Here is a 15,973-nt window from a genome sequence, read left to right on the forward strand (position 1 = left end):
GTGTTAAAATGTTGCTCTTGTGTAGTAGTGTTGCTATATGTCCTCATTGTTAAATTATTTATTGTTGTTATAGAATGTTGTGTAGGCAACAGGACAACCTTATTGCGGTCTAGGGTAGACGCAGGTGCTTAACCTCCCCTTGGTTGTCGTGGCGGTATGTCATGTGCGGGACCCACGGGACGGGGTGTGACATAATATCTCATATTTTTTAATGAAATTATGATCCCAAGTTATTTTTTTAATGGCTCCTATTTTTTAATCAAAATCCTATTCTTATGTTTTTCTCTTTGGGAATGTCTGCTATTTTTTTGAATCAAAACAATAATCCTATGTTTTCTTTTGTAATGTCTAATATTTTTTTCAGCCAAAACACTATTCATATGTTTTTTTACTGAATGGCTGCTATTTTTTAATCATAACCCTAATTTGATGTTTTCGTTTGGGAATGTCTGCTATTTTTGAATCAAAATCGTAATCCTATGTTTTTGGAAAAATGTCCACTATTTTTTTCGATGTTTAATCAAAACACTAATCCTATGTTTTTCTTTTTGAATATGTCTACTATTTTTTTAATCGAACCCTAATCGAATGATTTCTTAAAGTAATGTCTCATATTTTCGAATCAAAACCATAATGCTATGTTATCATTTTGGAATGCCTAATATATTTGAATCAAAACTATAATTCTATGTTTTCTTTTGTTTTGAGTGCCTTATTAATTTTTAATCAAAGCCCTATTCCCATCTTTTGTTTTGGGAATGTCTTCTAGTTTTGAATCAAAACCTGAATCATATGTCTGAATGTCTCCTATATGAAAATCCAAATCCTTTGTTTACTTTTAGGAATGACTCATATTTTTGAAACAACAATCCTTTGTTCTCTTTTCGCAATGTCTCCTATTTTTCAATCAAAACACTAATTCTATATTTTCTTTACTTAGTGTCTCTTATTTATCGGTTTTCAATCAAAATCCTAATCTTATGTTTGAATTTTGGAATGGCTCCTATTTTTCAATCAAAACCCTAAAATTGTGTTTTTTTTCGAATGTCTCCTGTTTTTGTGTTGAATAATAATCCTATGTTTTGTGTTCGGAATATCTCATATTTTTTAGTTTTGAATGAAAACCTTTGTCCTTTGCTGTCATTTTCCAATAGTCTCCAATTTTTCAATCTAAAATCTAATTATATGTTTTTATTTTTGATATGTCTCCTATTTTTCAACCAAAACCATAATCCCATGTTTTTTTATTTGGAATGTCTGGTATTTTTAAGACAAAACCCTAATCATATGTTTTTTTTCAAAATGTCTATCATTTTTGAATCAAAAACATAATCCTACGTTTTCTTATAGTAATCTTTCTTATTTTCATTTTTAATCAAAACCCTAATCTTATGCTTTCTTTTAAGAATGCCTATTATATTTGAATCAAAACCCTAATCGTATGTCTTCTTTCCGAAATATCTCCAATCTTTAAATCAAAACCTGAATCCCTTGATTTCGTTTCTTTATGTCTCCTATCTCTTAGTTCCTAATTAAAACCCTAACCTATGTTTTCTTTTCAGAATGTCTCCTATTTTTCAATCAAAAACCTAAACATTTCTTGTCTTTTCTTAATGTTTGCCATTTTTCAAACAAAACCTAATCCTATGTTTTTTTTTCAGAAAGTGTTCTCTTTTTCAGATTTGAATTAAAACTCTAATCCTTTGTTTCACTTTTTTTGAATGTCTCATTTATCTGAATCAAAACCTTAATCTTAACTTTTGTTTAGGGAATCTATGCAAATTTTAAATTAAAATTCGAATACAATATTTTCTTTACGTAATGGCTCCTATTTTTTTAATAAAAATACTATTCCTATGTTTTCTTTTTGAAATGTCTCCTATTTTTGAATCAATACACAAGTCTTATGTTCCTCTTTGAAATATCTGCTATTTTTTACTCAAAACAATAATTGTATGTTAACTTTTCCTAATGTCTCATATTTTATTAATCAAAATCAAAATCCTAGGTTTGTTTTTTGAATGCCTCCTATTTTTTAATCAAGACCTTAATCTTATGTTTTCTTTTGAGGATGTTTGTTATTTTTGAATTAAAACAATAATCATATATCTCTTCTTTTCATAATGCCTGATATTTTTCAATCAAACCATCATCCTATGTTTTTTTTTGGAGTAGCTCCTATTTTTGAGTCAAAACACAAATCATATGTTTTCTTTTGGAAATGTCTGTTATTTTTTAATAAAAACCCTAATCCTCTGCATTTTCTCGGAATGTCTACTATTTTTCACTTTTAATCAGAACCGTAATCCCTTGTTTTGTTATAGTAATGTATCCAATTTTTCTATCAAAACTATAATCCTATTTTTTCTTTTCGAAATTTCTCATATTTTTCCATTAAAAAACTAATCATATGTTTTCTTTTGTAATGTGTCGTATATTTTAATCAAAACCCTAATCCTATGTTTTTTTTTGGAATATTCCCTATTTTTAATCAAAACCTTAATCTTATGTTTTCTTTTGAGAATGTCTGCTATTTTTGATTCAAAACAATAATGGTTTATTTTCATAATATCTCATATTTTTCAATCAAAACACTAATCTTTTTTTTTTCTTTTCGGATTGCTTATTATTTTTGAATCAAAACCCTGATACTATGTTTTCTAATAGTAATGTCCCTTATTTTTCAATAAAAACCGTAATCTTATGTTCTCTTTTCTTAATGTCTCCTATTTTTCAGCTTTGAATCAAAACTCTAATCCTATGTTTTCATTTTTGGAATGTGTCATATTTTTTTCAATTATAACCCTAATCCTATGTGGAATGACTCCTATTATTTAATTAGAACCCTAATCTTATGTTTTCTTTTAGAAATATCCCCTATTTTTGTGTGTTTAATCAAAACACTAATCCTATGTTTCCGTCAACTATATTTGAATCAAAACAATAATCCTATGTTTTTTAAATGTTTTTATATTTTTTTAATTAAAAACGTAACCCATGTTTTCTTTTTAATGATGTCTCTTATTTTTTTCAATCAAAACACAAATTCTATGTTTTATTTTGCAAAATTTCTCCTATTTTTTTAACCAAAACCATAATGCTATGTTTTTGTTTTCAAATGTCTCCAGCTTTTTAATCGAACCCCTAATATTATGTTTTTTCTTTTTCGGAGTAGCCCCTATTTTTGAGTCAAAATCCAAATCCTATGTTTTCCTTTAGGAATGTCTGTTATTTTTTAATTGAACGACTAATCCAATGTTCTTTTCTTTTAATGTCCCTTATTTTTCGGTTATTAATCAAAACCTTGATCCTATGTTTTTTTATATCAATGTCCTATATTTTTTAATCAAAACCCTAATCCTATGTTTTTTTGTTTTTTTGAATTTCACATTTATTTTTAATCAAAGTCCAATTCGTATGTGTTTTGTTCTTAATGCCTCCTATGTTTTCTTCTTGGAATGGCTCCTATCTTTGAATCAAAACCCGAATCCTTTGTTTTCATTTCTTAATGTCTCGTATTTATCTGTTTTGATTTAAAAAAATTAATCATTTGTTTTTCAGAATGTCTCCTATTTTTGAAACAAAACAATTATCCAATTTTTTTTGTGTTTGTATTGTCTCATATTTTTCTATAAAAACTCTAATCTTTTGTTTTCTTAGCATGTGTCCTTTTTTTCAGTTTTGAATCAAAACCCAAATCCGATGTTTTCTTTTAGGTATGTCTACTATTTTTTTTAATGAAAACAATAATCCTATGTTTTTTCTTTTCTGAATGTCTTCTATTTTTTAATCAAAATCCTTATCCTATTTTTTCTTATAGTAATGTATGCTATTTTTTTAATTTTGAATCAAAACCTAGGATTATGTTTTTGATTAAAAAATAGCAAAAATTTCAAAAAGAAAACATCAAATTAAGGTTTTGATTCAAAAATATGGTACAATCACAAAAGAAAACGAAGGATTAGGGGTTTGATTAAAAATAGGAGACATTCTAAAAAAATATAGTATTAGATTTTTGATTAAAAAATATGAGATATTTTGAAAAAAAATAAAACTTAGGATTACGGCTTCGATTGAAAAATAGCAGACATTACAATAAGAAAATGTAAGATTTGGGGTTTAATTAAAAGATTGGAGCCATTCCAAAAAGAAAACAATGGATTAGTGTTTTGATTAAAAATTAGCTGAGATTGGCAAAACTAAAGATAGTAGACATTACTATGAGAAATCATAGGATTAGGGTTTCATTTCGAAATATGTTTTCTTTTTTAAATATCTGCTATTTTTTAATCAAAACTCTAATCCTACAATTTTCTTTTGGAAATGTCTCCTATTTTTTTGGTTTTTAATCAAAACTATAATCCTATGTTTTCTTATAGTAGTGTCTCAAATTTTTCAATCAAAACCCTAAACCTATATTTTTTTGAAATGTCTCCTATCTTTCAATGAAAAATCAAATACTATGTTTTCTTTTTAGAATTTGTCCTATTTTTCAATTTTAAATGAAGGCCCTAGTCTTTATTTTTTTTCAGAATATATCCTATTTTTGAATCAAAACCATAATCATTTATTTTCTTTTGGGAATGTCTACTATTTTGTAATAAAAAACTTATATGTTTTCTTATAATAATGTCCCATATTTTTCAATCGAAAGTCTAATACTATGTTTTTTTTGGAATGCCTTCTATTTTTTAGTCAACACACTAATCCTATGTTTTCTTTTCAGATTGTCTCCTATCTTTCAATCAAAACACTAATACTATGTTTTCTTTTCTTCATGTCTGTTACAAGGTTACGGTTTTGATTCAAAACAGTAACCCCCTAATCCATGGTTTTTTTTTGGAATGGCTCATATTTTTCAATAAAATGACCTAATCCTTTTATTTTTCTTTTTCGAATGACTACTATTTTTAAACAAAACCTAATCATATGTTTTTCTTTTCGAATTTCTGTTATTTTTTTAATCAAAAACTCTATTCCTACATTTTCTTTTGGAAATGTCCCGTATTTTTGTTTTCTAATCAAAACCCTAATCCCTCATTTTCTTATAGTAATGTTTCATATTTTTTGGTCAAAACCCTAATCCAATGTTTTTTATTTAAAACCCTAATCCAAAGTTTTATTTTTGGAATGTCTCATATTTTTTAATCAAAACCTTAATCATCTTTTTTTCTTTTTTTGGAATGCCTGCTATAATTCAATTAAAAACCATAATCCTATATTCTCATTTTCGGAATGTCACCTATTTTTTGAGTCAAAACCCTAATCTTATGTTTTCTTTTACTGAATGTCTACTATATTTGATTTAAAAACCGCAATCCTTTGTTTTTCTTTTTCGTTATGTCTCCTATTTTGCAAACAAAACTTCAATCCTATATTTCTTTTTCTTAAAGTCGCCTATTTATCAGTTTCGAAAAAAAAACATAGTTTAGAGTTGTTTTATCCAAAACTGATAATCGTATGTTTTGTTTTCATAATTCCTCTTAGTTTTGATGAAAATCCTAATCCTATGTTGTTTTTTTTGTCTACCTCCTATTTTTGAATCAAAACATTAATCTTATATTTTCTTTTGGAAATGTCTAATATTTTTAAATCAAAACAATAATCGTATGTTTTCTTTTGGAAATGTAACCTATTTTTCAGTTTTAATCAAAACCCTAATCTAATATTTTTTTATAGGAATGTCTCTTATTTTTTAATCAAACCCCTATTCCTTTGTTTTCTTTTTGCAATGTATTATATTTTGTAAATCAAAATCCTAATAAGATGTTTTCTTTTTGGAATGCCACCTATTTTAGAATCAAAACCCTAATCTTATGTTTCTTTGGGGAATATCTGCAAATAATCAAAATAATAATTGTATGTTTTCTTTTTGTAATGTCTCATATTTTTTTAATCAAAATGCTAATCCTATGTTTTTTTTGTTGAATGCACCTTCTTTTTAATCAAAATTCTAATATTATATTTTATTTTGTGAATGTCTGTTATTTTTTAATCAAAACAATAATCTTATGTTTTATTTTCATAATGACTAATATTTTCAATCAAAACCCCAATCCTAGATTTTGTTTTCAGAATTTCTACTATTTTTTATTCAAAACCCTTTCATATGTTTTATTTTTAAAATGTCTCATATTTTTCAATTAAACCCCTAATCTTATGTTTTCTTTTGAGAATGTCTAGTATATTTCAATCAAAACACTAACTCTATATTTTTGTATAGTAATGTCTAGCATCTTTCAATCAAAACACTAACCCTATGTTTTCTTTTAAGAATGACTCATATTTTTTAATCAAAACCTAAGAATATATTTTATTTTTCGAATGTATGCTATTTCTAAATCAAAACCCTAATCCTATGTTTTCTTTTTGAAATGTTCCATATATTTTGGTTTTTAATCAAAACCCTAATACTATGTTTTGTTATAGTAATGTCTTCTATTCTTCAATCAAAATGATAATCCTATTTTTTTCCGTTATGTATATTATTTTTAATCAAAATCCTAATCCTGTGGTTATTTATAGTAATGTCTCCTATTTTTCAATCAAAACCCGAATCTTATGTTTTCGTTCACTTAGTGTCTCCAATTAATCAGTTTTGAATCAAAACCTTATCTTTTGTTTTTTGTTTTTTCGGAATGTCTCCTATTTTTTAATCAAAAGCCTAATCCTTCTTTTCGGAATGCTTTCGTAATTTTTGAATCAAAAACCATAATCCTATGTTTTTCATATAGTAATGATCCTCCGCTTATCTTATGTTTTTATTGTAGTAATGTCTCCTATTTTTTTCAATCAAAACCGCAATCCTATATTGTCTTTTTCTTATCATGTCTTATATTTTTCAATCGTAATCCTAATCCTATGTTTTCGTTCAGAATGTCTTCTATTTTTGAATCAAAACCCTAATCCAATGTTTTCTTATAATAATGTCTCCTATCTTTCAATCAAAACCCTACTCCTATGTTTCTTTTTGAAATATCTCATATTTTTCAATGTCTACTATTTTTGAATTACAACATTAATCCAAAGTTTTCGTTTTGGAATGTCTACAATTTTTGAATCAAAACCCGAATCATATGTTTTTTTTCAAAATGTTTCAAGTTTTTTAATCAAAACAATAATCCTATGTTTTTCCTTTTGTAATGTCTAATATTTTTCAATCAAAACCGTATTCCTATGGAATGGCTCCTATTTTTTAATCAACCCCATAATATTATGTTTTCTAATAGTAATGTCTCCTATTTTGCAATAAAAAAGGAAATCCTATATTTTCATTTCAGAATGTCTACTATTTTTTAATCAAAAGCCTAATCCTTTTGTTTCTCATATTAATGTCTCCTATTTTTCTATCAAACCCTAATCCTATGTTTTCTTTTCGAAATGTCTCATATTTTTTAATCAAAACACCAATACTATGTTTTCTTTTTGGAATGCCAACTATTTTTTAATCAAAACCCTAATTGTATGTTTTCTTATTGAAATGACTTCTATTTTTCAATTAAAACCCTATTCCTATGTTTACTTATTTGGAATACCTATTATATTTGAATCAAAATCCTAACCCTATGTTTTCATTTCGTGATGTCTCATATTTTTTATTGAAAACCCTAATTCTATGTTTTCTTTTGGGCGTCTCTCGTATGCTTTATTTTTAGAATGCCTATTATACTTCAATCAAAACTCTAGTCCTATATTTTTTTGGTAATGCCTACTATTTTTGAATCAAAACCTTAATCCTATGTTTTAATATTGTAATGTCTTATATTTTTCATTCAAAATCTTAATCCTATATTTTCTTTACGGAATGCCTACAATATTTGAATGAAAACAATAATCCTATGTTTTCTTTCTGGAATGTCTCCTATTTTACAAATAAAACCAGAATCCTATGTTTTCTTTTCTTAATGTTTCCGATTTATCATTTTTTAATCAAAACCCTAACCTATGTTTTCTTTTTGGAATGTCTCCTATTTATCAATTTTGAATCAAAACCCTAACCTATGTTTTCTTTTTTGGAATGTCTAAGATTTTTGAATGTTTGCTATTCAATCCCCTATCATTTCTATAATTTCTTATTATGTCTCATATTTTACCATCAATATGCTAATCATATGTTTTTTTAGAATGCCCCCTATTTTTCAAACTAAAACATACGAGTAGGATTTTGATTGCAAAATATGAGATATTTTGAGAAAAAAAAACATAGAATTATGGGTTTGATTGAAAAATAGGAAACATTACTATAAGAAAACATAGGATTAGGATTTTGATTAAATATGAAAAAATAGGGAACATTTCCAAAAGAAAAATAGGATTGGTTTTTGATTCAAAAATAGCAGAGATTCCCAAAAGAAATAGTAAGGTTAGGGGTTTGATTGAAAAATAAGAGTCATTTAGAAAAGAAAACACTAATTCAAAACTCTAACAATATGTTTTCTTCTAGAAATGCCCCATATTTTTTAGTTTTAATCCAAACCCTAATCCTTTGTTTTCTTATAGTAATGTCCTATTTTTAAATCAAAACCCTAATTGTATGTTTTTCTTATCAAAATATTTACTATTTTTTATTCAAAACCGTAATCCTATGTTTTATTTTCAGAATGTCTAATATTTTTCAATCAAAACACTAATCCTATGTTTTCTGTTTTTGGAATGCATCCTATTTACCATTTAAAACCCTAATCCAAAAGTTTTTATTATAGTAATGTCTCTTATTTCTTTAATCAAAAGCTGTAATCATTGTTTTTGAGAATGTTTTTCTATTTTTGAATCAAAAAGCGATAATTCTATGTTATCTTTTTCGAAATGTCTCATATTTTTTTCAATCAAAACTCAAATCCTTTTGTTTCCTTTTTGGGAATGGCTACTATTTTTTGAATCAAATCCCTAGTCCCTACGTTTTTTCTTTTAAGAATTGTCGCTATTTTTTTAATCAAAACCATAATCCTATATTTTGTTTTTGGTAATATCACCCATTATTTGGTTTTCAATCAAAACCCTATTTCTATGATTTCTTATAGTAATCTCTCCTATTTTTTGGTTTTCATTCAAAACCCTAATTCTATATTTTCTTTGAGGAAAGCCTCCTATTTTGTATGAAAACACTAATCTTACGTTTTATTTTGGGAATGTCTACTATTTTTGAATCAAAACCCTAATACTATGTTTTCTTTTGGGAATGTCTCATATTTTTCAGTCAATACTCTCATCCTAAGTTTTCAAATGATCATAATCTTTTGTTTTCTTTTGGGAATGTCACCTATTTTTGAATCAAAACAATAATCCTATATTTTCTTTTTGTAATGTCTCATAAATTTCATTCAAAACACTAATTGGAATGTGTCCTATTTTTTATTCAAAACCCTAATCATATGATTTCTTTTTGGGATGTCTATTATTTTTCAATCAAAACCCTAACACTTTGTTTTTTTGGAAATTTTATTGAAAAATATGAGACATTATGAAAAGTTTCCAAATATCTCTTATTTTTGAAAAAAAAGAAGACATTTCTAAAAGAAAATATTACTAATCCTATCTTTCAATCAAAACCCGAATAATATATTTTATTTTCCAAATGTCTCATTTTTTTATCAAAACCCTAATCCTATCTTTAGTAAGGCTTATCCAATGTTTTCTTTTGGTAATATATGGTATTTTTTAATCAAAACAATAATCCTATGTTTTTTTTATGTAATGTCTCCTATTTTTCAATCAAAACACTAATTATATGGTTTTTATTTCAGAATGCCTCCAATTTTTTAATCAAAACCATAATCCAATGTTTTCCTTCGGGATTGTCTGCTATTTTTTTAATCAAAACACTAATCATATATTTTCTTCTAGCAATGTCTCATATTTTTCAATCAAAACCCTAATCCTATGTTTTATTTTAAATGTATGCAATTTTTGAATCAAAACACTAATCCTATGTTTTCTTTTCGGAATGCCTACTAAATTTGAATCAAAACCCTAATCCAATGTTTTCTTTTCAGAATGTCCCCTACTTTTGCAAACAAAACCAGAATCCAATGTTTTCTTTTCTTAATGTCTACTATATATCAATTTTGAATCAATACCCTAATTCTATGTTTTCTTTTCTGAATGCCTACTATATTTGAATAAAAAATACTATATTCATCTCAAAAGTATCCCCTATTTTTTATTTTTATTAAAAGCCAAAAAATAGAGGATATTTTCTTAACAAAAGATAGGATTAGGGTTTTAAATTAAAAAAATTGGAATGGCTCCTATTAGTGTTAGACTTTCGATTCAAAAATAGTAGACATTCCGAAAAGAAAACATAACATTACTGATAAATATGCTAAAATTCCTAAAAACAAAAGATAAGAATAGGGTTTTGATTAAGAAAATTGAGATAATCAGAAAAGAAACAAAGGATTAGGTTTTGATTAAAAAATAGTATTGTTTTGATTAGCGGTTTGATTTGAAAATGTCCTATTCTTATGTTTTCTTTCTCAAATGCCGGTTATTTTTGAATCAAGACCCTAATCCTATCTTTTATTTTGGAAAGTCCTGTTGATGTGTTCTCCGCAAGTGCACAGGTCAAACACAAGCAATACGGGGTTCCCCGTGATGGATAGGGTTGTCGTACAAGAAAGACTGGACTCAAAGTACTAATTGATCTTCTAATGTATAACTGATCAGCGATGGTTGGTAAAGGAGTTACAACTAGATCCTAAATGGGGGAAAGATGACAAGTAAGGGCTGGAATGGAACTAGGTGAGATACATAGAGATAGAGCAGTGCCCCGGACTAATCCCCTGAAGAAACATGTAGTGGACTTTCTCCTAATACCTACCAAGTACATCTTAAAGGTACTTGTGTATGCTCATGAGCAATGTTGCATCTACGGTTCTCAAATACACAAAGTTTAGCTAAGGTAACTGTGGGTTTTTATACACATCAAGTTTTTGCAATCACTCAAGTCAACTACAACTATGGCAATCCACACACCAAGTTTTACCTAAGCAAGCTGTGCAAATAAAAAACCTCAAGTTATACAAACACATGATTAAACACAAAAACCAATTGAACTTTTGTAGACATTAAAAAGCATGTAATCAACATTACATATAAACATCCAAATTCATAGCTCGGGGCATCGAGAGTGGCTAGTCCCTCATAGTTTTTACAAATCCATAAAAAGACTAAAGAAAACAAAAAGGTAAAGAAGCCATGAAAGACTCCCTTTTTGCTTCTCAACAACTCTGACGATGCTTCAATGAAGTTCCATTGGCTTAGCTCTGCTCCACTCACAATCTTGCACCATAGCTCCCTCCACTACGGCACAAAGAAAGTGAAGGGGAAGAACTTAGCAGCCACCCCTAAGAAGAAGGAAGGAAAGATGAAAAGAAGGTCCCCAAGAATGCCCTAGATCTTACAGAAAAAGAAATTTTGGACATGACACGTCTTGCGCATGGTTGTGCCACTCCCACTGATTATCACTGGATTGTCCAAGCAATTGAATCATAGAATTCCAACATAGACATGCCGCTGACATGCCTTGAGCATGATCATGCTATGAGCACACAAACCGTGTGTTTTCTCAAAACATGTGCTATAATGAATGCTACAGTGAATGCTATAATAACTCAGCTGAAGTGTTTTGCTCTAGGCTGGGATATTTAAGGGGATAGCGCACACTCGTGCGATGCCAATGTTAGTCTTGAAACTAAGTAAAACATAATTCCTCTGCTCGATTACTCGTTGAATCATGCTCTTTTACACAGGAACCTGTTTTCTTTCATAAATACACAATAATACCTATAGTAGCACCGAATCACAATAAATAAAGCGCTTAAAGACAAGATAAATACATGAAAAAGATTATTTTCAAATATATTTTTCAAAATGCATTCATCAAAATAACCCCACGCTTGAACATGTACTTGTCCTCAAGCAAAAACACATCAACACATAAGAAAAAGATGAGTCGCATGGCCTCGATCTCGGTAATATAGGAATTTCAAAAAGTGGAATAGGGAACCAGCTTGTGAATGTGTGTTCTAATGATAAAAATGAAAAGTTTCACTCTCACCTTGTACTCCCCGAGTGTATGTGATTATCCTAATTTATGTGCCCATGCAATGTTGGATCAACTTAGCTAACAATAACTATATTTCACACTATACTAAATGGATAGTAGCTTCATACACCCTAGAGGTAGCCCTTTCTCTTGGTAGACCATCAAATGTATACTTGTAATGTCCAAAATTTGGCTACTCAATAGCGGCTTCCACACTTCTAAAGTGATAGCTCTTTCTACCAACTTTCTACAAAGTATTTGCAAAGAACCAGTAGGGCATCCAACAGGAAATCCGACTTTCCAGTTTTTTTTTAAACATAGAACAATCATAGTCATTGAGCTATAGTTGTCTCCTAAGTGCAAGTGGCTCCACAATTAGGGTAAGGTGAGAAAAATAAGTGGTTTCCAAGATAAGAGTGAAGCCAACAGTTAAGCTCAATAAAAATACACTAACACACTAGTGTCCCCTTAGACTTAGGAATTCTACAAAATAAAATAAGAGGTAGTCCTAAGTCACGCCTCATCACAATGAATACAACAGTAAAACCCTCCTCTACAGTTAAACCATACATTGTCCTCAATGTACAAATGTATGCATGAATGAATGAATCAAGGACAAATAAAATTGGGGAGAAGTTCTAAGGACTTTCTTGAACAGGGGGGAGTGATGTGGACGCTCTCGACATGTAGGTTCCTTGTTTCCATATGGCACACATATTACAAGCAAAAAGGGTACAAGGGAGGCTCAAGAAAAAGAAAATAAGAAATAAAAGAAAATACTACTAAAAGAAAGATTGGTGATGCTCAAGAATTATTGATATGACTCTTAACCTCGGTATGATAACCTACATTAAAACAATAGAAATTAATCCACAAATGCAAGAAATTCGCATAAGCTCAGTCTTGCAAAATTATAGCACGATAGTGCTTGCCATGAAAACAGGATCATGCTCTCCATGTGCTTCCTCCAACTAATTATCTCAGGAATACTCCTCACAATTAAGAAAAAGGTGCATGACCATCCAAGGAGCTCAGAGACTGTGCTAAATAAAGAGTACAGTGGTGCTTGACCGCTGCTCTACCTGGAAGTGCTCAGAACTCTAATTTCTTAGTTTTACAAAACTTCCATAACCAAATCATGTAACCCTAACAATTTACAAAACAAATATACAATGAATAGAAGCAAAAACACCATGGATCAATCCCTAAATTAAGTAAGAGCAATAGCAAATTATTCAAGAACTCAAAGCAAGAAACCACACTAAACTTAGAAAAACAAAGCGGGGCAAAAAGCAACCAAAGCTCGTGTTGCCTCCCAAGAAGTGCTTGTTTAGCGTCACTAGCTAGCGTACCTTATTAGTTACCTCAAAGAGGCTTGAAGAGAGTGTGTTCCTCTAGGATATTAATTGCATAGCTACTACCGTTGAAGCACAAAATTATCTTCCGTGGAGGGATACATGTTAGAGACTTGATGAGGCTTATTTTTAGGCCTCTAAGTAAAACAAATTGGGTTGGGAATTATCCAAGTCGAGTATGTGCATATGTGGTTCATTAGATGGCTTGCTTTTTACCAACTTCTTCTTGCCTTGAATGAGCTCATCAATTGTATAATAAGATTTGTGTTCCCTTGTCTTGGAGTTTGTGACCTTCATATGCCCTCCTCTTCTAGCTCTCACCAGTAATAGGAGCTTCAAACATCGACGCTTGGGCCTGCAATGGAACAACCTGTGACACGAGTTGTTCAATTTCAATATAGGAGGATCAACAGATTGCTTTAACCTATTTGTAAAACCATTGTCTCCATCTTCCCGCACTCTCTTTTTATTCATCCATATACACTTTTCAAAAGGGGCACAATACTCAAACTTAATCACATATGTCTCACTTGCCTCTTGAATTTTTTCTTTCTCCTAGGTTTTCCCCAATTTACTTGTTGGTGGCGTGTGTTCTTCAACAAATGTCACCAACTCTTGATTTTCCTTATCCAGAGAAAGTCTCACTTGCATGAGGGTTTGCTTCTTAAAAATTGGAACTATCACATCATGGGTTTTCTACCAAGACAAATGGTCGGAATCATTTGGGGTCACAAGTGGTTCTTCCATCTTGATGGAAAGAAGTAGCCTTGTTAACTCTTGATCAAAAGCTTCGTCATTTCCACTTTCTTTCATAACCCTAGCCTCAACCTGAATTAGAGGTTCAAATCTCAATTGCATGCACATTACTATTAGATCACTGTAAAAATTTATTTTCATATGGAGCAATTATTTCCAATGTGCGTTGCCAGTAGAATAGTATTTCCTCGAAACTTGATACCGCATCTCTCAAGCTGGAAATGGTATGATAATCCCCAATGCCGCTGGTGTGGCTAACATGTGTGTGATGTGATAGTAAATCTGCCAAACCATACTCTTGTTGGAAGTAACTTGGATGATAATCAAATGAGTGACTTGTATAATTTCTCAAGGTTTCAAGAAGTTCATCCATAACTCGACCCTCCTAAAATGAGTGATGAATAAAAGAATTAAGTAACAAAACAAAACCAAAATAGAATGAAATATATATAGAAAATGATAAATGGCTAAATCACTATAATCCTAATGTTCCTAAAAGTTGCCAGTCCCCGGCAACTGTGCCAAAAACTTGATGTGTTCTCCACAAGTGCACAAGTCACACACAAGTAATACAATGGTATCTTATGAGGGTTAGGGTTGTTGAACCACAGGGACTGAACTCAAAGTACTAATTAACTTCTAATATCTAACTGATTAATGATGGTTGGTAAAAGGGTTACAACTAGGTTCTAAAGGGGAAAAATATGTCAAGTAAGGACTGGAATCGAACTAGTTGAGATATACAGAGATAGAGTAGTTCCCTAGGCTAATCTCCTGGAGAAACATGCAATTGACTTGCTTCTAATACCTACCAGGTACATTCTAAGGTTCTTGTGTATGCTCATGAGCAATTTGCATCTATAGTTCTCAAATACACCAAGTTTTACAAAGGTAACTGTGGGTTTCATACACATCAAGTTTTGCAATCACACAAGGCAACTACAACTATGGAAATCCACAAACCAATTTTTACCTAAGCAATTGTGTAAATCAAACACATCAAGTTATTCAATCACATAATTAAACACAAGAAACTAATAGAACGCTGTAGATATTAAAAGCAATTAAATCAACATAACATATAAAAATCCAAGTTCATAAATCCGGGACACTAGAGAGTGGCTTGCCCATTATACTTTTACAAATCCATAAAAGACTAAAGAAAAAAAAGGTAACGAAGCTATGAAAGACACACCTCTTTGCTTCTCAACCACTCTAATGATGCTTCAATAGTGTTATGCCGTCTTAGCTCTACTCCACTCGCGGTCTTGCACTGTAGCTCCACTTGGGCCCCTGAAAAGTAAAAGGTAAGAGCTTGGCAGCCATCTCCAAGAAGAAGGAAGGAAAGATGAAGAGAAGATCTCAAAGGAATGCCCTAGATCTTACTTAAAAAGTAATTTTCACGGACAACACACCCTGCGCAGGTCGTACCACTCCCACTGATTACCACTAGATTATCTAAACAATTAAATCACAGAATTGCAGCACATACACTCCCCTAACGTGCCTTGAACACAATTGTGCTAGGAGCACACAAACCATGCGTCTTCTCCAAACTTGTGCTATAGTGATTTGCTATAGTGAATGATCATGTTGACTCGGTTTCGTGTGATTTGCTCTAGTCTGGGATATTTAGGTGGACAGTGCATGGTCGTGCAATGCCCGTGTGTTTCTTGAGACTTAGCAGAAACTTAATTCTTTCGCTCGATTACTCACATAATCCTAATCTTTTGTTTTCTTTCTTGAATGTCTGCTATTTTTGAATCAAAATAATAATTGTACGTTTTCATTTCGTAATATCTCATTTTTTTAGTCA

The sequence above is a fragment of the Dioscorea cayenensis genome, chromosome 9 (genome assembly GCF_009730915.1).
Source record: "Dioscorea cayenensis subsp. rotundata cultivar TDr96_F1 chromosome 9, TDr96_F1_v2_PseudoChromosome.rev07_lg8_w22 25.fasta, whole genome shotgun sequence".
Lineage (NCBI taxonomy): Eukaryota > Viridiplantae > Streptophyta > Magnoliopsida > Dioscoreales > Dioscoreaceae > Dioscorea > Dioscorea cayenensis.